This window comes from Heterocephalus glaber, unplaced genomic scaffold, assembly GCF_053883595.1.
Source record: "Heterocephalus glaber isolate CG9 unplaced genomic scaffold, H.glaber_assembly_v1.0 deba00001523, whole genome shotgun sequence".
Classification (NCBI taxonomy): domain Eukaryota; kingdom Metazoa; phylum Chordata; class Mammalia; order Rodentia; family Bathyergidae; genus Heterocephalus; species Heterocephalus glaber.
In genome coordinates, this window is record NW_028258327.1 from 5,395,001 (window position 1) to 5,416,707 (window position 21,707).

The 21,707-nt window shown below is 33.5% G+C and overlaps 1 protein-coding gene across 6 annotated transcripts in view; it reads right to left on the bottom strand.

The window, feature by feature from the left end:
* The window catches only part of Grik2 (glutamate ionotropic receptor kainate type subunit 2), a 643,650-nt gene that overhangs the window by 437,846 nt on the left and 184,097 nt on the right, over window positions 1-21,707 (bottom strand). The window lies entirely within an intron of this gene.

Sequence of the window (21,707 nt, forward strand, 5' to 3'; positions counted from 1 at the left end):
TTCTGGGAATGTAGCTAGAGGAGGACTATCTGGGTCAAATGGAATTTCTACTTTTTAGTTTTTTGAAGAAGCTCCATAGTGATTTCCATACTGGTTGTTAAAGAAATATTTTTTTCCCATTTGGTTCCTTGGCCAGTCAAATTTTCTTCTTTCTATTTTCCAGTAAGCAGAGATTTCAGACCCTGTTCCTAAGACTCTGGATATGTGCAGGAGTCTTGGTTTCAAGTCTGTGCCCTGTTCTGACCTGTTATTTCCTATTCCTGAGTGGGAATGAAAGCCCAAGTACTTAGCTATAGGGATCTAGTGTTGAACTCATCACCGAAGTCCCTGCCCTAGAAGACAACAATGCAGCATTATAGTAACTGGCAGTGTGACATTGTTGACATTAGGCTCTCTGTTTTTTTTCACACTGTAGTTAATATGCAAAAAATAATTTTAAAATTGTTTTCTTTCTTTTTTGGAAGTTATGCATAATATTTTGTTTTTTTCCAGAAGCAAAATTCTATGTTAACTTAGTCTACCACATGACTAGATCTGGTCACCTGAACTCTGTACTCAGAATATAGGACACCATATTCAGTAGACCTTTATCATGCATCCCCCATACCACACATTCCTTTTGCTAGGCCATTTTTACGTTCTGGAAAACATAGGTCTTTCCATCAGGTTTTTTTTGTGTGTCTTATTCTCTGATAATGTATTCATTTCTATACCCGTGATGATTAATCTTGGTTGTTAATGTGATTGGATTGAAACATACCTAGAAAACTTGTAAAGCACCTTTCTGGGTGTGTCTTGGAAGGTATTTCCAGAAATAACTGACATTTGGGGCAGCACAATGATGGAGAAGATTCTCCTTGAGGGAGGGTGACTTCATCAAATACGGTGGGCCTGGAGAAGCCCACTATCACAGGCTTTCCTGTCTTTTTCTCTGTCTCTCTGTGTCTCTTTTTTCTTCCTGGATGTCCTGAGGTGAGCAGTTTTCATTCACTACATCCTTCCCATAATGCCTCTGCCTTGCCACATGCCTAAAAGCAGTAGTGCCAGGTGATCATGAACAGAAACCTCTGAAAACATGAGCCGAAATATATCTTTCCCCTTATAGTCATTTTTTACAGATATCTAGTCACAGGGACAAAAAGCTGATTAACACTGGCCTTAACATCAAACATCATCTGTATATGTTTTTATTGTAAGTGGGTACAATCCCATTTCATCTATATTTACCTCATTATATTGTTTTATCTCTTCATTTGTGTTATGCTTTGTATCTAGATGTCCTCCCAAAGCCTCATGGGGTCATAGGTGGAATATTTCAAAGGTAGTTAAGAGTATGTGATGCTAGGATAAAGGATGTGATGCTGGAACAGATTCATGGCCCAATGCTAGGATTAAGGGTACCTCACCCTGGGAGTGAATGTGGGTAGCCTAGATAAAATGTAAGGGACAGAAAGAGGGTTACTGTGGTTACTTGCTGCTTCACTACTTCCCTGCTTGCTACCTTGCTGCCTTCTGCCCACTATGAACTATTTCTCCTCTATGATACCCCTCTGTCATGCCACCCTGCCTTGTGGCCACCCAACTATGAATTGTTAGCTACAATAAATCTTTCCTCCTTTAACTTTGGGTGTCAGGTATATTGTCTCAGCAACAAGAAAAGAAACTAAGAAAACTTTATTGTACCCCTTTAGGGTATCAATTATTTGAGATTAAGGTATCTAGCTTATTTATTATCATATGTTGTTGACTTAGTATCTGGGTCACTGTAACCAGTCCATTAGATGACTAAATGATTGACTGAAACATGAATTGATTGCATTAAATGACCACCAGACTCACTTTTGCAACTCAATATACATACATTCACATTTACATACACATGACTATTATCAAAAAGATTAAAAATAACAAGGGCTGGTGAGGATTGGAAAAAAGGAAACACTTGCGTACTATTGGTGGGAAAGTAAAACAGTACAACCATTATAGAAAACAAAATGAATTTTTCTAAAAAAAATTCAAAATGGAACTACCAATTTCAGAGTACTTAAAAATTAATTCTATAAATATTCTTTTTTTTGTATTTAAATCAATACATAACCCCAGAATCAGCAAATAATGTTTAAAATGCAGTAGTAATTTTTGGATAAATTTCTGTCTTAATTAATGTTAACTATTTTTTAAAAACACCAACTTTTGTAGGTTACAATCATGCTTGAAAATTATCATTACATTAGTATAAAGTTGTTTAATTGTTTAGCCTATATGTAGTAGTTTTATTGGGCAATTCTTCATTTGCTTTTCAAGTGGATAAATTATTTATTGAAATATTACGAATAAGAAACCCTGGTTTGCTAAACAGAATACTCTTCCATGAAGTAACATTTCCACCTACTGGAATTTCATCATGTAACTAATAATCAAGTCCTCTAATCTTGCATTTCTGCAATGTTGAACATATATGTATGTATAAATAAATACTGTATTACACAGTTGAGAATGGCTTACTGCATTAACCTATGTCAGTTCCTTCTCTTTTCCTGTATATTAATTCCACTTAGCAAAATCTTAACTGGGGGTTATTATGTTGATTTATAATTTTTGTCTACTATATTCTTTAAAGATGTAAAAACTGAAACAATGGTATGGTGTAAAAGCACATAGCAAGAACTTTGATGTTGATTCACTTAATGAAGAGAAGTAATTCCTCTGTCTTCTGCTCTTCTAGATTTTGTTCCTTAAGTACTTTCCCTTTATTCAGATTTCCTATGGCCTTTTTAAAATTCTAGGTTTGCTATTTTCTCTGAATGTTAAGGAAATATTTCTAGATGGAGGACAAAGCAACAGCCTTTGCTAGTCTCTTTGTGAAAAGAAAATAGTAGGTTCTCTGAAATGACACTGAAGTAAGCCATTTTCACTTGAACAGTTAGAAGGCATGGGTTTCTTCCAGAAAAAACATCCTCTAGAGAAAATGAAAAAAATTCTACTAATGCAGAAAATAGTGTAAATTATTTTTGAGTAGATAGGAATAAAAACAGAAAAAAATTGATTCTTTTTGTTATTGCTTTTAAGGGAACTGGTTTGCACCAGTAGGTCCAGAAAATAAAAGAATAAATATTACAAATGAAGTAGAATTAAAATATTTTTCTATGTTATAAATAAAAATGTGTCAAAATACTACCATTATATTTTAAAATAAAATTTTGGAAATGCTACATACATGCAAAACAAGTTCCATTTATCATTTTATTTATGCATATAATAACATCAACTGCAGCCATCATGCCAATACTCAATGACAGATGGTATATGATATAAAAAAAATCTAGTTATATACATCTACATCATTCAAAATCTGCCATATTAAAAAGGATTTTGCTCATATTATAGCTACTTCTAATTTTCTCTGCCAGAGTAAGCAATTTATTAGGCAGCATGCTTGATGAGAGCAATTAAATTCCCATTTTTCCAGGATGGTAACATCTTTCATTAACAAGACATGCAGCATCAAACAAAAGCACCAACCAAAATAAATGGAGAAAAAAGCTAGTTGCATAAGTTCTCACTAAAATAATTTTTTCTGTTGGCATCTGTCGAAACATAATAGGCTACTCTACGATAATAGTATTCTCTACGATAATAGTTTTCTCTACGAAAAATATTCAGGAATTTATTCAATAGAAAAACTGTAGATTATATTCACTGTTTTACATAACTTTGAAAAACAGCCAGCAAGTCCATTTCATCTGGTACATCACAGTTCAGAAGAGGAAGCTAATGACTAGAGTGCAAATGTGTTTTTTATCAAGATCTGTGAGTTGCAAGAATCAGCACCTAACATGGACTACCTTAACCAAAGGAGGAAATAAGATATAATGAAGGCAGAAAGAGTGTCACAGGAACCAAAAAGAAAATTTTACATGATTCAGGACCTGTACGGTTTTTGACTTGTTGCAAAATCAGGAAGAGGGAGAGTGTGCGCCTTCTTGACTTTAAGACACTTCAATAGCATGGTTTATGTACATACCAAGTCCCAGATTCTACCAGTGTGTTTTTTTTTTTTTTTGGTTTTTTGAGACAGGGTCTCACTATGCAGCCCAGGCTGGCTTGGAACTCCGCAGCAATCTTCCTGCCTCAGCCTCCCAATACTGCGGTACAGGCATGCACCACTACACTCAGCTTTCAGTGTGTTTTGTAAAACTAATTTTTCTTATACAAGCAGCCTACCCTATATTCTTTATATTATTGTTTCACATCAGTCAAAATCTTCTCATCCACTAAACATTTGTTTAATTAGAGCTCCTTTGCAAGTGCAAATTCCTGTAACCTTTGCTTACTTGTGTTCTCTACTGTCTTCTCTCTGCCTTTTTATTATATTCCCATTATATTCCTCATTGATTATTTCATTGTTCAATTTCCAAAGAGGAAAAATCTGATTCAGCTGAGTAATCACTACCTTTGGAGAGTACAGGGCTTTCCATAGCAGGCTACTCGCTACTGAATTTATGAGGTTAGAAAAGTGGACAAGTCACATGGAAACAATGTGGTTTCTCTTCCTCAAGGAACTGTTACAGAGAAACTTCTACTTTTCAAGAACTATGTGTGAAGGTGTGTCCATTATACACAACTGACATCTCCTACTCCCTTTATGTGTACATTGCATACTCTTTGCAAACTGAAATGCAGACTACTCTCTCTAACCTATACATTCCCATTTCTATGTAGCTTTGCATAAAGTGTTGCTTCTGTCTATAACTCTCTCAATCCACATCTCACCTTTCCTAATTGAAATACGATCACACAGTCAAGGTACATTATTGAATGATAATTTTCAAACAATCTCAAATTCTTTCTTCTTAGTATTTCAATATTTTATGCCATTTATGTTCTATCTTATATTATAAATATTTGTGCTTCATTTTATAAACCATGCTTTAATTTTCTTAAGGACATGAAGTACTTAATTCACTTCCTAGCCTAAGAATCACCTAGACTGATCCTGTATATTTACTGGCCAGTAAATTCTTCTTGGATACATTAATTTATCCATTCCACAAATATTTATTGAGTGCCTTATATCTGCCAGACACTATTATACATTCTGTCGCTATAGTAGTGAACAAAACAGGCAAAAATTCCTAAGCACTTGGAACTTATATTCAATGAGTTGGCAAAGTAAGCATATATATATATATATATATATATGTAATTTATTTTTTATTATATGGTATAATCAAAATATACAGTGAATGTTTAAATTTTTTAAAAATTACTACAGGAAAAGATACATTACCATTAATCCTGCTTACAATACTCCTTCTTGCTTCAAGCACACTTGTCCCATTATTCTGGTTGCTTTATGAAGCAGTTCTGGAATCTTCTTTCATGGCTTTATGAGATATGATCAAAATTCAGTGAATGCTGTTACCATCCAACAGAAAGGCAGCCTTATAAAAATAGTTTTGTGTGATTTCATCCACATTACTCAGCAGATCTGCACCACAAAATTTCTGGCTCTTCCCCAAAGTCAAAATGACCATGAAAGGTAAACATTTTGAATCTATTCAGGACATTGAGGCAGATATAGCAGCAAAACTAAAGACACTCTGGAAAGAAGACTTCCAGAACTGCTTCAGAAAGTGACAAGAACAGTAAGTGTGTTCAAAGTGAGGGGGATTAACTGCAGTGTACTTTTAATGTAATAATTTTAAAAATTTAAACATTCACTATATTATTAACAAAATATTTGCTTAGTTAGCAATGACATCTATATATGTATCTATTTACATAGTTACAGATACATATGGGAGGTAGTTATTACCTAATTATTTTCCCTATTATGAAGGTAGCAATTTCAATTGAGTGGTCAGGGAGGTTTTCACTGAGAAGGTGGCAGTCCTAGAAGAGAGGCACTGGGAGGGAGCTATGCAGATATCTGAAGGAAGAGATCTCCTGACAGGGTGAACAGCAAAGTGCAAATTTCCAGAGGCAGAAGCATACCTGGTATATCCAAGAAAGAGAAAAGAGGCCATAGAGAGAAAGGAGCAGAGGGAAAGGGAGAGGGAGGGAGGGAGAGAGAGAGAGAGAGAGAGTCCTAAGGCAGACTGGTTAGGGTGCAAAGGTGGGTCAGGTAAAGACTTAGAGGCAGTCATCATAGATTTGGCTTTATCCAAATGAGTAATGTGATTCTAGTTAGAATTTAGAAGAAAATGAATGGAGGCACAAACAGATACAGGGGTATAGTGGGAGGCTCCTGTAATAATGGAAGAGAGAGATGATTGTGACTTGGACCAGGAATGTAGTGGTAAATGTGATAAGAAGTGGTCAGATTCTGAATATAATCTCAAGGTAGAAATGACAGTTTGGCTGTCAAACCACATGTGTGATGTAAGAGAAAGAGAAAATTTAATAATGAATTCCAATTATTTTAGAGTAATTTTATTATAATTACTGCAGCAATTAATTACCTAAACTAATGGGTTCATTGCGATATTTCCGTGCTTGCAGGCATCCTTTATTAACCATGTCCACCCACCCTTCTACTCTCAATTTTCCTTCCCCTTTTCCACTAGCATGGGTTCTAGTCCTGCTTTAATCCCTCTTAATTTTTTTCAGTCTCCCATTCTTTTTCTTCCCCTTCACTAGTGATCTTGAGTCCATCCCAAGCTTTTACACTGTTGGCTTATTGATTTACTTCAATGAGTGAGAAAATGTACTATTTGTTTTTCTAGTGTTTTGCTTGTTTCACTCAGATTGAAACTGGGATGATGCAGTAGTGATTTATTAAATCAAGGATGATTATAAAAGAAAAAGTTTAAAAAATATTGCTGGGGGATGAAATCAGGAGTTCCATTTGAGGTGTCATAAGGACAGCCAGAATTGAAATACATATTTGAGAGACATTAGATTATAGACAGTATATGAAGAAAGTCATAAATTTTAGATTAAAAACACTCAAGAAAAAGGATACAGAAAAAAAAATGTGAAAAAGTCCAAGAACTGTGAAACCTGAAAGCTCTCAGGATTTCAAAAACAAACAAACAAAAAATGAAATACAGGAAGACCCCAAAGATGACTGAGAAGGAGCAGTAATAAACATTGAAAGAAAACAAAAATGGGTGGATGCCAAGAATCCAAAAGAAGATAATGTTTCTAGAAAAGAGACAGTGTCAAAATTTTGTAAATCTCCAGAAAGATGGACAAGTGAAAATATACATTGCAGGAAAAAAGGGGGTGTTGTATAATGGAGCTATTGGTAGGAAACTTTTGAAGCAATCTTTCTGACAAAAGATGAAAATACATTAAAATTGTTCCAGTATTATAAAAAGAAAACTAATAATGTATAAAACTTTTGTTTTGAATCTTAACTGCTCCTTTGTAACTTCTTGACCACAGGATAGCCAATTAATCTCTCTGATTTTCAGTTTTCTTATCAATAAAAGGAAAATATTTTTATATTTATACAACAGGGAATATTATAATGTATAATAGTTGATGTGTGTATCTGTGATATTAGATACTTAGTACATGCTTTTATTATGCCTAGTACTGGTCTAAGTCCACATCCATGTTTGCCTCATTCCTTTAACATTACTATACTAATTTCCACTAGGATCTGCATTTTACAGATGAAGAAGGAGCCAGAAGTTGGATACCTAAACTCACACATTAGCCAACAGCAGGAGCTGAGACACAAATCTGTATGACCTGGCTTCAGACTTGCTCTTAACTACAGTTTGTCTCTCAATGAATGTGATTCTTATATACCATGATACACAGTGAATATTCAATAAACGTCTGTGAATTTAATTGTAGGACATCAGAAGAAATTTTACTCCTAAATCTAGAAATAAGTCATCATCAAATATTTTTCTGGCAGTTTATAAAAGCATCCATGCTGCCAAAGAAGAATTTTCAGGTGGAAAAGATGGGAAGGCCATGGGGTGTTATTTAAGCTACTTACAGGTAGAGCGGCCACAGCTGTTCTATGCTCTCTGGGCTACCTCTCAGGTTACCAAGCAAAACCCAAATGATTCTGAAGCAGTCCAAATGCACAACCAGGTAGTTAACATCCATTTTCTTGTTCAAATGCCCCATATGCTAGACTCTGATTAGCTATCTTGGCACCAGCAGATATACCATTCTAGGCTGGTTGTTTTCTGGCTTGTGGAATTCTGTAATAAAGTGGAGTTCCAACTCAAACAAAATGAAATGTCAGTTCAGTGCCAACACTATTCTGACCTTCCAATTTTAGCCAACAATATAGAAAATATATAGGCACAGTGTAGATTTAACCTGCAGAGCAAGTGGTTCCTAGGATACCTTCAATGATACACTGAAGGCATATTTCATCTTTCCCTAGTTGGCACATTTTAATATTATCTAAGAGAACAGGGAAAGGAGATAATTAGCATTGTCAATATATAAACCTGTATGTACATCTATGGACCTAGTGAACAGCATTGGGGTATTAATGGTTCAAGATGTCAGGTTAAGACTCACAAGTTCAAGTCTTGCGGAGAGCTCGAGGTGAAGACCTGAGTTTGAGGTGTCATTCATTGACACTTCATGGATGGGCTGCCAGCTGAATGAAATAATCCAACTTTATGATTGAGACTCAAACCTTTTAGAGGAATTATTACTCCCACCTTCCATTTTTGTCCTATCACTCTACTGCCATTAGGAATACTGGAACTCTGTCCATTCATGAGTGTATGGTATCTTTTCTTCAGTCTCTCACTTTTAAGGCTGCTTCCTTAGAAAAAAATGATTATACACTGTATTACCTTTTATTAGGACCCATGAATGCAATGAGAGATCCAAGTAATATTTTATTACCTGCTTTATCGTATCATGGAAAATAAAGTTAATGCATCACATGTTCTTTTGGTTTGTTGTACTGACCTATGTTTTTGATTCACACTATTATTTAAGATAAACACATGCCCTATATATGCCCTTGCTAATCAGCTAATTTTGTTGAATATTTTAACATAGTACTTGGCTTTTATATTTTAGTTTAAAATTTTAATATTTAAGTTCAGCTAAAATCTCATTGAATTACTATACATGTTGTAATTTGCGGTTCACTTGCAAATTATTTTCTTACTTAGAAGGAAAATTATGGTTTCCAGGAATATGTCCATTACTTTGAAGCCTTAATGATTAATTATTATGATTTGAAGACTGTTTTCATAAAAATATGTACTTAATGACAACATTTAAAAGTATACAGAGTATGCTATAGTTACGTTACCACCATTTATATATTTTTCTGACATACTGCTGACCTATAAAAACAAATATATCATACTAATTAAAATTCCTATCATGCAAAATGGCCAATTTGCATTCTGTAAAATGCAAATTTACATTAACCTGATGTTGATTTTGTTTGTACCTATATTAAATCAGCAGATACCCAGCTGTCAAAGAAAGCAAATCGGGTCCAACAATCTATTACTTGATATGTAAAGATAGCTTTAAATCTTGCAATTTCTAGTGCTCACATATCAGTACAAATATTTTTATTAAGTTATTTATTTTAAATTCACAAAGTTGTATGAATTTATGAAGTACAGTATCATGTTTTGAAGTATACTTACATTGAACGATTAAACTTAATTAATATAAGCATTATGTCACCTTTCTTAAGCAAGGTGGGAATCTCCATCATTTCTTTCTAAAGACAAGCCGATTAGACTGCCAGGTACAAAAATACAGTGTTCATTATATATTTATAAAGTGTGACTTTTTCCATATATCACAAGGGGATTTTTTTCTTATGTAACTCTTGTTTATGAGTCTTTGCCATAACAAAACACTTAGATAAAAACCTACATTTCAAAGACAGACAAGCCAATAGTCAAAAATATTTGCGTTCAGATGTCTTGAGTCTCAGCAAATTCTCCTCATTAGCGCAGGAAAGTAATTTGTGAATGTCATTTTTAAAAATAGGCATATACCTCAATATGTTTATGTTCTGGTAGGAAATAACAAAAGAGCTCAACAGCACTGGAAGCCAATATAAAATATTCACTTCTTTGTGCAGTATGACAGATATTTGCCCAATGCATACATCCTTGGATTTTCAAATAAAAATCTTGATGAATATGTCAATTTTCTACACACAAACACCAAGAAGGAGCAGTCATGTCTAAATAACAATTTCCTCTAGGCAAAAATGAGAAAATATATGTAGTTTCATCAATTTTATAACATATTCTGATCCTAGGGGAATATCAGTTTTAGATACCGTAACATTTATCACTGAAAAAACACTGTAAGTACCAGCCTGATAATATCAGGGACTGAAGATTTTCTGTAGATTGCCACACTTCTTCAGGCTCAAGATGTTTCGAGCAAGAATTCTGGTTTAAAATGCCTCCTAGAATTGTGGCTTCCTTGTAATCCTTGGCAATGCTTGCTGATATTGCAAATACTTAGAGAAAATTTTTTCCCTTTTCTGTGAGTCTGAGCACTCTGTGGAACATGTGTGGAAATTTGATACATTCAAAGCATCACTCATCTTTATTTTATTAGAGTATGGACTAATAAGACACAAATTTTAGACAAAATACTCTCACTGTGTAGCTGAATGATAATTATTTACCAGTTAGGCGCTTCAGAAAAATCTCTAAATTGAAAGTGAACTAGGTAGAAACAGAAATTTTCACATAGGTTTCCTGGAAAAAGAACCATTTATGCCTAGTGCAAGCATGAAATGGAAACAGGAAATGATGCTGAGAGGACAGGAAAACCCAGCCACAGACACTAATTTAAGATAATATGCTACAAAGTGGAGCCAGGTGCAGAAGCTTATAAATTAATCTCACGGTTTACTTACTGGATGAAGATTATAGAGCTAAAGTTTAATTGCCTTAACCTAAATACAAGTATTTCTTGGGGACAGTCTCAGAAATATACTCAACTAATAGAATTAGGCAATAAATTGCTGTTTATACTTTATATTTGAAATTATGCTTTGTATCAGTCTACTTTCCCATTGCTGGACACAACACCCAGTACAACTTAAAGAGGAAGGGTTTAATCTGGCTCACAATATAAGAGAATTTAGTCCATGGTCAGCTCATTCCATAGCCGAAACATCATGGCAGGAGGACATGGTGGAGCAAAGCTTCTTAGTTCATAACAGTTGGAAAGCAAAAGAAGAGTGCCAGCAAGGGAGAGGTTAGGGAGCTGACATTAACCCCCAAGGCCTTGCCCCCAGGATCTACTCATATGTCCCAGCAGAAATGTGTTCCACTAATTCCCAGGAAGGAGGTCAAAGAAAATCAAAAACAAAGAAAACAAAGTTGACATTCCACCCTAACTACTACATAGTTCAGCGAAAAGCAAACCACTCAATGGGCAAGAAAACCATATTCAGGTGAGCATAGTTTCACATTACTAAGAAAAATACATTTAATAACGTGAAACTGTTCTTCCAGAAATGGCTCAAAAACTCCCTGAATGGAAACAAGGTAAAGATTAGGGACTTACAATATAATTACTTACACCTTATCCTATTACATACATTTATTTTTTGCTTACATTTTATTTAACTAAATCATTTTCAGAGTAATACTGTCTCATTTTGCACACGTATATAATTAAAATCTTGGTCTGCTACAAAAAATTAGAAAAGTATTACATTCATGAATTGTATTTACCGAATTAATATAACATTACCTAGTACTATCTTATTGCAATGTTACCATTGATAATGGGGAGCTTAATTCATTGGGACTTGGAGAGAATTTCACTGTATTCTATTCCTTATCTTTGAAGATAATGAAATTCAATGGCATATATTACAGGCAAAAAGTAATAATATTATTCTAAATATGAATAAATTGTATGACAATATCAAATAATATCAGGTTTGACATATTTGCATTTGAAAGCCTGAATTCTTCATAGTATTGCAAAGGTATTTATTTCAATCTAATTTTATCCAGTATATTATAAAGAAGAGGATTTTCTTATATGAATATTAAATTGTTTTAAAAATTAATATTATCTTAAATTATATATCAGGAAGTCTAATATTAGCTAACTTAATACTAAATTTAAAAAAGTATTTTATAATTATATGATATTATACCTGTTAGATTAAAAATTTGAATGTAATCTTATACATGGTATTCCAGATTCACATTTTTCTCCATTGAAATATACAGGAAACCAGGTTTTATAACACATTACACTAGCAGTCTGCTTTGTACTGTTTTTTAAAAAGTAAGCCTGCACATTTCTGGTGCTAAGCAGTTTAGAACATAGAGCTAGAGATTAGTAATCACCAGAAAAACACTTGGACTGCAAACTGACTATTTTACAAATCTTCATCCTTCTGCCAGGATATATTGTAATGTCCAAAAATTAAGTATAGAACTCTTCACTTGTGTATACATTTTTTCTTCTTCAAAAATTAAATGGGTTACAATATTACATCACAACTTTTTTACAAAACAAACATTTTAACAATTTATTCATATCACAGCTGTTGTAATTAGAATTTAGATTCACCTTTGCCATTTTAAAATTTGTAGTTTCTTTTTGTTACCCCTTTATTTCTGATAAATATTTTGTATAAATAGCTACAACTTATCTTCAAAAATAATATATTCTCTAATTTAAGTAACTTTGATATATTTTTATGCATAACCTTAATAGCAAGTACAAGCAAACTTTAAATTTCTTTTCAAATTTAAATTACAATTTTCAGTACAGTACAAAGAAGCAGAGCTACATAATAATAACTGCATGCAAGTTACATCATCTCTAACATAAAAATCTAGTTAGAGATTAGTAATATTGTAAAATATTTTTATGAGTTAAAAGAAAAACTCTGTAGAATTAGCTTTTAAACTCCACTAAAAAGGGCAAGAAGCATTTGGTAGTTTTTGTTTTCTTCCAATATGTACTCAATTTTAATTTAACAAATACTGAGTACTTATTTATATTTGTTACTTGAACCCCTTCCTTTTCCCACAAAAGTTTTCAAAAGGTCCCCCACCAAAATAACAACAGTGAAAAAAAGTATATGACATGAAGGAGTAAATTTATAAAAATAAAAGGATTAGAGGTCCCAGTTGACGCTACTATTCCCCTACTGGGTATGTTCCCAAAAGAATTAAAAGCATCATACCACAGCGATATATGTGCACTCATGTTTACAGCAGCTCAGTTTGTAATAGCTAAAGCTTGGAAACAGCCCAAAAGTCCATCAACTGGTGAGTGGATAAAGAAGACATGTTTTTTTTTTTTTTTAATAAAATGGAGTACTACTCAGCCATAAAGAAAGACAAACTTGAGATATTTATAGCTAAATGGAAGCACTTTGAGGCCATATTCATAAGTGAAATAAGACACACATGTGTAAATACCAAATCATTTCTCTGGTGTGAGAAACTGAAGGAGTAAATGAGGACCAAAATGTATAGTAGATATTGTGAAATAGGAAGAAAATGTTTAAAGGGAAAGGGGAACTGACGGGGAGGGCAGAGGAAAGGAAAGAAGGGAAAGGAAAAAATTGAAAGTAAGAAGGAAAAAATGGAAACAAATCTTATGTATACAGGGGGTGGAGGGGTTAAAAGGAGGGCAGGGAATGGGAAAAAATAAGAATCAAGATATATCATGTACAGGTACAAATTCTCAATGATGAATGTGATCATAAGGTGTACTTGAATGTACCAATAAACTCAATAAAAAATTTTTAAAAGATTTATAAAAATAGATTTGTCATGGGATTACTACACACATTATTCCACAATGTGCCAGTTACTAGATTAAGTCCCAGAAATGTAGAAATAGATAAAACAAGTCTTTAATTTTCTCACAGATGAATGAAGATGATAGGAATCTTTTAGAAGGAAAAGAAATAGATCATGTAATAAAGTACTAGTGTGAATTCTTAGCAGAATAACTGACACTTAGTAAGCAACATGTCTGCTAACCACCACCAGAAAAACTACTCTATACACCAAGTCTCTGAAGGAGACTTGATTCTGAAGGAGATACTTGCTATGGTGAAAAATAATACAGTTGTTTTGGGAAATGTTATTTCTTGCAGGTAAATTTTTAATTGGGGTGTAGAAAGTCACAATCTCCATTTATGCTTGCATCACTCTAGAAACACAAATCTACAATAGATTTTTATTTCTAAGAAAAAAATTTTAAAAGAAACCTTGGCCTTGTGATGGCAAAACATTTCCTAGTCACCTATGCATTTCTATCTTTTTAATTATAAAATGAATGTATCTTTTGTTTAGCACAAATATTTAAAATGCTCATAGCATATTTTATTATGAATGCAAAGTAAAATATTGGCTACAAAGCCTAAAGATATTAGAATTATATCCTTAAGGGAGTAAGTATACTTTGTCAGAGTTACAAATAAGACAAATAAAACTATTCTTTAAATACTAGTGGAAAAAAGAAAGGGTTTGTTACTAAATATTGTGATAATTTGTTGGCTGAAAAGAAGTAAGAATGTCCTACTTGCCCAATAATATTTTTGTAAGACTTTTCTTAGGAAAAATGCTGAAAAAAATTTAAAATTGAAAAAAGCTAGAAAAGAACAAAGAGTATTGAAAGAGGATATAAATTAGTAATTAAGTAGTATTGAGAATTACTTTTAGAAGCAAAGATTGATGTGGTAGCAACATATACTCTGGTAGCAGGAAATAGGACCAGGAGATACGGAGAATATAATAACAGACTCCTAAACACATAAATGTAATTTCTATCTCCATCTATCCGGACATGTCTTCTCTAGTTTTCACACTGCTGTCACTATCTGCGGCTCACTGCATATTAAAAATCATTTGTTGAACATTTATTAAGGGCCAGGCAGTAAGATTAAGCCATTTAAACAGATCATTGCATTTATTCCTTATATTTATTCAACACAGTTATTATTATTACTGAAAGCGTATGAGGTAGAAACTAGATTTTGCAAGGGGTAAAATGATCTTTCCCAAACTACATAGATCACAGATGTGGAAGGTCTGAGATTCAGACTCAAGGCTATATGTTCACAAAGACTGTGCTCAGAAGACAACACTAATATGAACAGCTGAGCAAGAAGATAACCAAGTTATTTTCTGCAATTTTGAAGCAACAGAGATATTTGGCTACACTTTCCATACCATCCATATTACTACCTGCAGCTGGAGTTTTAGTGCTTTACAAAAAATAAACTTCAATGATAACTGATTAAATAAGAAATGTATGCATCAAGCTCAATGTACTGTTTAAGAAGGCAGGAAAGAAAATTAAAAAGATTTCCAGCAATGGTATTTAAAATAAGTATATCAAAGTGTAAGGGTTAACTTTAAGGTATCTAGGAATTAACTTCCTTCCTAGAATCATTCCTTCTGAAAGGTTAGAGGTGGCTAAAGATTTACTCTAATTAATATCTACTGTTTACATAAGCAATTAGTGCTTTTCTTTAATGCATATATATTTGGTGATCTTTGGGCAGAAATATCAATATATACATGAGTAGAAAAAATTCACTGAGCTATTCTGTTACTTGGATAACAGTTTTTAGATATAATTAAAACACCTGTAAAAAGATTAGGTCATTGTGGATGGATACTGTTACATATAATCTACAAATACTAACCACATTTGGAAGAATTCAGAAGTAAAGTTTAAGCTGCTCAGTTTTGTCAATTATATTTTATTATTTACCTGCTGCATATATTTCAAGGTAGCATCATTAAAATAATTTTTACTTTAAATATAACTCCACTTGGATCACTAAATTTAACATCTACTTAATTATTTTTAAAGGCTCATTATGATATCAACTTATGAATAGGATTTTTTAAATGTTATCTTACAAGGTGGTTGAGAGAGTATATGAGAATTTGCTCAATTTTACTATTTCCCTATATAATTTATTTTATTTAAATATTTTTCTTTCTCAATACAAAAATGAATTTCTTCAGGTAAAGTTAAAACAATTGGGAAACTAAAGTTCGTGTAAATTACAGCTATTAAAAAAAGGATTAGAAATTACAGTGGTATGGCTCTTGTATAGAATATATGTTTCTTTCAAATTTTAGAAGCTTCCTAGGTACTGAAAGTTAGGAACAGATGTGAATGACAAGGATCTCAAAGCAGTGCCCTCAACTTGACATTATTTCCTTCAATTATTGTAAGAACTCAAAAGAAAAGGTATAATAATTCCCAATTAACAAATAGGAAAATATATTCAGAAAAGGAATTTGCTCAAAAAAATAGCTTCTAAATATTTTAACTGCGTGATGCTCTTTTTACTATGGCAGAGCTATCATCTTTGAAAATAAGCCACTATAAATCAGGTAAAAACCGAATAAGAGTCCCTTACAATATCATTTAGAAAATGATGCAGATATAAATTATTTCAGTTTATGTTTTTTTCTAAGAGTTAACATGTAAGGAACACCAGAGCATAATAGATTCCACCTTTTCTATAGACATATATTGAGCTGAAATTAAAATAATGATAAGCATAAAATTATGCTATTGCTTTTTGAACTTCTGTCAGGCTAGTAAGGACAACATCTTCTAATTTCAAGGTATGGCATCTTGGTGTATTTCCATCCTGCAGCTAATGCACTCCATTGGACTGACTAACCCTTTATGAACTTAACTCACATATTTCTCTCCAACTGAGATAATTCCAATGTGATATAATTTTTAGTGTCAACCTTCCCCTGGACATCGGCACTTAATGCCCCACAGCTATGGTGGAAATTTCATGACCCCAATATTGAACCCTTGTATTTGTCCAAAACATCTTTCTTCTGAAATCCATATATTATAAAACATTACAATGACCCCTACACAAGTTCCAACATCCAAGTTTAATTTATTCCTTTCCCTCATCTTTGCTGATCACATTTCCATTCCCCATGTTAAGCAAATTCTTCTTCCTATATATTAGTATATACATTATCCTGAAATTCCCATTACTCTAGCAATCTATGCATACATGTCTGTACGTCAATATTGACTTCCCATTGTTCTATATGAACCATGATAAAGCTTCTTTAACCTTCCTACTCTGGCCCAAATGATACTTCTAAAACATTAATTTGCCTATGACATTTCCCTGTTTTATGGTTTTTAATGTCTCTTAATAGCTTTTTATATACAAGCTTAATTATTTCACAAAAAGAACTTCTGCCTCCTGCTTTCATTCTCACTTCCTGTCACTTTGTTTGCATTCTGTGTTCCAGCCACACTAACCACTGTGAGATTCTCTAAAGTACTAAACTTTCATGATTCTAGTAGAGGCCTCATAAATTTTTCTTGGAGTAAAATCCCTTCAATCCTATAAAAAACTCATGCTTTAGGGACAGCTGAGTTGATGATGCCTCTGTCAAATGAGATTCCTTAACTTTTTTTCTTGGCCAAGTCATCTCACAACCTACAGTCTCCTCCAGTTCTTTTGCATAACTTAGCAAAAAAAAATACATATATATATATATAATTGTACATGAAAAATCTGCTCCCACTGGCCAAGTTTGCTGCCTTTTCTTTGTCACTAAGCTCAATGTGTGGCATGTATCTATGGTCTTCCATAAATGATAAATGAAAGGATATGCAATAAAAGTCTGCATTTATTTTTCATTCCTGCTAACACGGTCATTAGCTTTAACATTTACTGCCCTAAATCTACATTTTTCAGAACACTGACTGTAGTAGATATTTTTACCAATTTTACAGAAAAGAATGAAATAATGTATCCTGAAGAACTTAAGACAGTGATTTCTTTCAAAATGTTGAACAATATCCAAATAGATATTCACTCTGTTTTCTTATTACAAAAAAAGCTTACATTCAAATTACTAGCAGACTGATGAAGAGAAATAAATAATTATTAAGTTTGGACTGTTAGAAATAAAAACATCATTTAGAAATAACTTTATAAATAAATTTCAAGTAGTATTTTTTCATTTATAACAATATTTTTTCTTGATTTTGAAAAGTATTTTTATTGCCACAAAAGATATGAAGTTAGTTTACTGAATTTAGAAATGCCTGAATGACTTCTATTAAAATTAAATTCTTTGCCAATAATTACTCTGTTTAGTTTTTTGTTTGTTTGTTTGTTAAATTCTTTTATTGGTACATTTTAGGTACACAACACAATTACATTTCTCACTGGTAATTGTACCTTTACATAATGCATCTTGGTTCTTATTTTTTCCCCATTCCTAGCCCTCCCTTCACGCCATCCACCCTTCCCTATTTACAAAAACTTTATTTCCATTTTTTCCATTTTCATCATTTTTCCTTTCCCTTCTTTCCTTTCCCCTGCCCCTCCCACTACCCCTACCCCTTTGGACCTTTTCCTCCTACTTTGCATTATCGATTATTCATTCTAATCATTGGTACATTTTAAGTATACAATATAATGACATTCATCATTGGAAATTTGCAGCTTTACATAGTCTTTCTTTGTTCTTATTTTTCACCCTTGCCCAGCTCTCCCTTCAACCCCTCCATTCCTTCCTATTTACCAAGATTTTGTTCATATTTTTCCATTTTCTCATATTAATCCCATTCCCTTCTAACCTTTCCCCTAGCCCTCCCACTTCCTTCCACTTTGTCCTTTTTCTACCTATTTCACATTACCTATTATATATTTTAGTCCTTATTTACACTTTCAGCTTCTCACAGAAGACAAACTATTTGGTATTTATACATATGTGTCCTACTTATTTCACTTAAGAGTATTGCCTCAATATGCATCCACTTAGCTATAAATGTCTCTAATTTCTCATTCTTTATGGCTGAGTAGTACTCCATTTTATAAAAAAAAACACATTTTCTTTATCCAGTCTCCAGTTGATGGGCATTTGGGCTGTTTTCAAGTTTTAGCTATCACAAGCTGTGCTGCTATGAACATGGGCACACATATATCACTGTGGTATGATTCTTTTAATTCTTTGGGGAAGATCCCCAGCAGTGGAATAGCAGGGTCAAATGGGACTTCTAGTCTTAGTTCTTTAAGGTATCTCCATACTGATTCCCACAGTGGTTGCACCAGTCTACATTCCCACCAGCAGTGCAGGAGGGTTCCTCTTTCCCCACAGCCCTGCCAGCATTTGTTATTGGTTGATTTCATGATAGCAGTCATTCTTTTTGGAGGTGGAATCTCAGCATTGTTTTCATTTGCATCTCTCGAATGACCAGTGATGTTGAACATTTTTTCATGTATTTATTTGCTATTTCTACTTCTTTGTGTGAGAAATGTCTGTTCATTTCAGATGCCCATTTTTGGATTGGGTCTTTAAATTTGGGAGGTCTGATCTTTTTAAGTTCTTTATAGATTCGAGATAGTAGACCTTTGTCTGAGGAAGAGCAGGTGAAGAATTTTTCCCACATTGTGGGTTGTCTCTTCACACTGCTGGTGGTTTCTCTTACTGTGCAGAAGCCTTTTAATAAGAAGAGATCCCACTTGTTGATTGTTTGTGCTAGTTCACGGGCAACTGAGGTTTTGTTCATAAAATCTTTTCCTACACCAATGTCTTCAAGAGTTCTACCTAACCTCTGTTCCAACTGGCTCAGAGTTTCTATTTTAATATTTAGATCTTTAATCCATTTTGATTTTAGTTTAGTGCATGGTGAGAGATATAGGTCTAGTTTTAATCTTTGGCAAGTTGAAACCCAATTTTCCCAGCACCATTTATTAAAGAGGCTATCTTTCCTCCAATGAGGGTGTTTGGCTCCTTTATCAATGATGAGATGGCTCAGTGTGTCTGGTGTTGTTTCTGCATCTTCTAATCTGTTCCACTGGTCCTCAGGTCTGTTTCTTTGCCAGTACCATGCTGTTTTTATCACAGTAGCTTTGTAGTAGAGTTGCAGGTTGGGGATTGTGATACCCTCTGCTATGTCTCTGTTACCTAGAATTGCTTTTACTATTCTGGGTCTCTTCTTGTTCCAAATGAATTTTTGGATTGTTTTCTCAAGGTCCATGAAGTATGCTGCTGGGATCTCATTTGGAATTGCATTAATTCTATATAGCAGTTTTGGAAGTATGGCCATTTTCACTATATTAATCCTTCCTACCCAGGAGCAGGGGATGTCTCTCCATTTTCTGATATCATCTTCAATCTCTCTTTTCAGAATGCCATAGTTTTCAGAGAAGAGGTCTTTGACTTCTTTCGTTAGGTTGATTCCTAGGTATTTCAGTTTTTTGGATGCTATTGTGAAAGGAATTATTTCTCCTATTTCTCTCTCAGTGAGTCTGTCATTGATGTAGAGGAAAGCTATTGATTTTTGTGTGTTGACCTTGTAAACAGCTACTTGACTGAATTTGATTATTAAGTCTAGAAGACTTTTGGTGGAGTTCTTGGGGTCTTCTATATAGAGTATCATGTCATCTGAAAATAATAGCAATTTGACTTCATTTCCTATCTTTATTCCTTTTATTTCCTTTTCTTGTCTAATTGATGTGGCTAATGTTTCCAGAACTATATTGAACAAGAGTGGTGATAGTGCACATCCTTGTCTTGTTCCTGATTTTAGTGTGAAGGATTTCAGTTTTTGACCATTTAGTATGATATTGACTGTTGGTTTTTCATAGAGAGCTTTTATCAGTTTGAGGTAGAGATTATCTATTCCAATTTTTTGTAGGGTTTTTATCATAAATGCATGTTGGATTTTGTCAAATGCTTTTTCTGTATCTATGGAGATAATCATATGGTTTTTGTCCTGGGCTCTATTGATATAGTGTATTACATTGATTGATTTGCATATATTGAACCATCCCTGCATCCCTGGGATGAATCCCACTTGATCAGGGTGTATGATCTTCTTGATGATCTTCTGCATTCTGTTTGCCAGTATCTTATTAAGGATTTTTGCTTCTATGTTCATTAGTGAGATTGGCCAACAGTTCTTTCTGATTGGTCTTCCTCTGCTTTGGGGATCAAGTTGATGCTTGCTTCCAGGAATGAATTTGGGAGTATTGCTTCCCTTTCAATTTCACTGAAGAGTTTCAACAGTAGTGGCAGCAGTTCCTCTCTAAATACCTTGTAGAATTCAGCAGTGAAGGCATCAGGGCCCGGGCTTTTCTTAGTTGATAAGTTTTTAATTACATTTTCAATTTCATTGGTTGATATTGGGTTGTTTAGAATTTTTAGGTCTTCTTCATTCAACTTTGGCAATTCATATGTATCTAGGAATCTGTCCATTTCTTCTGTGTTGTCCATCTTATTGGTGTATAGGTTCTGGAAGTAGGTATTGATGATTCTCTGGATTTCTTCTGGGTATGTTGTAATTTCATCCTTTTCATTCCTAATTGCATGGATTTGGGCCTTCTCTTTCCTTTTTCTGATAAGGTTGGCTAAGGGTTTGTCAATTTTGTTGATTCTTTCGAAGAACCAACTCTTGGCTTCATTGATTTTTTGTATCATTCTCTTAGTCTCCATTGCATTGATTTCTCCTCTGATCTTTATAATTTCCTCCCTTGTATGAGCTTTGGGGTTGTTCTGCTCTTCTTTTTCTAGAAGATTGAGGTTCAGCATCAGGTGTTTAATTGGGCTCATTCTGTTTTCCTAATATGCGTATTCACTGCTATGAATTTCCCTCATAAGACTGTTTTCATTGTGTCCCATAGGTTCTGATATGTTGAATTGTCATTTTCATTTAATTGAAGGAACTATCTGATTTCTTCTTTAATTTCCTCTGTGACCCATTGGTTA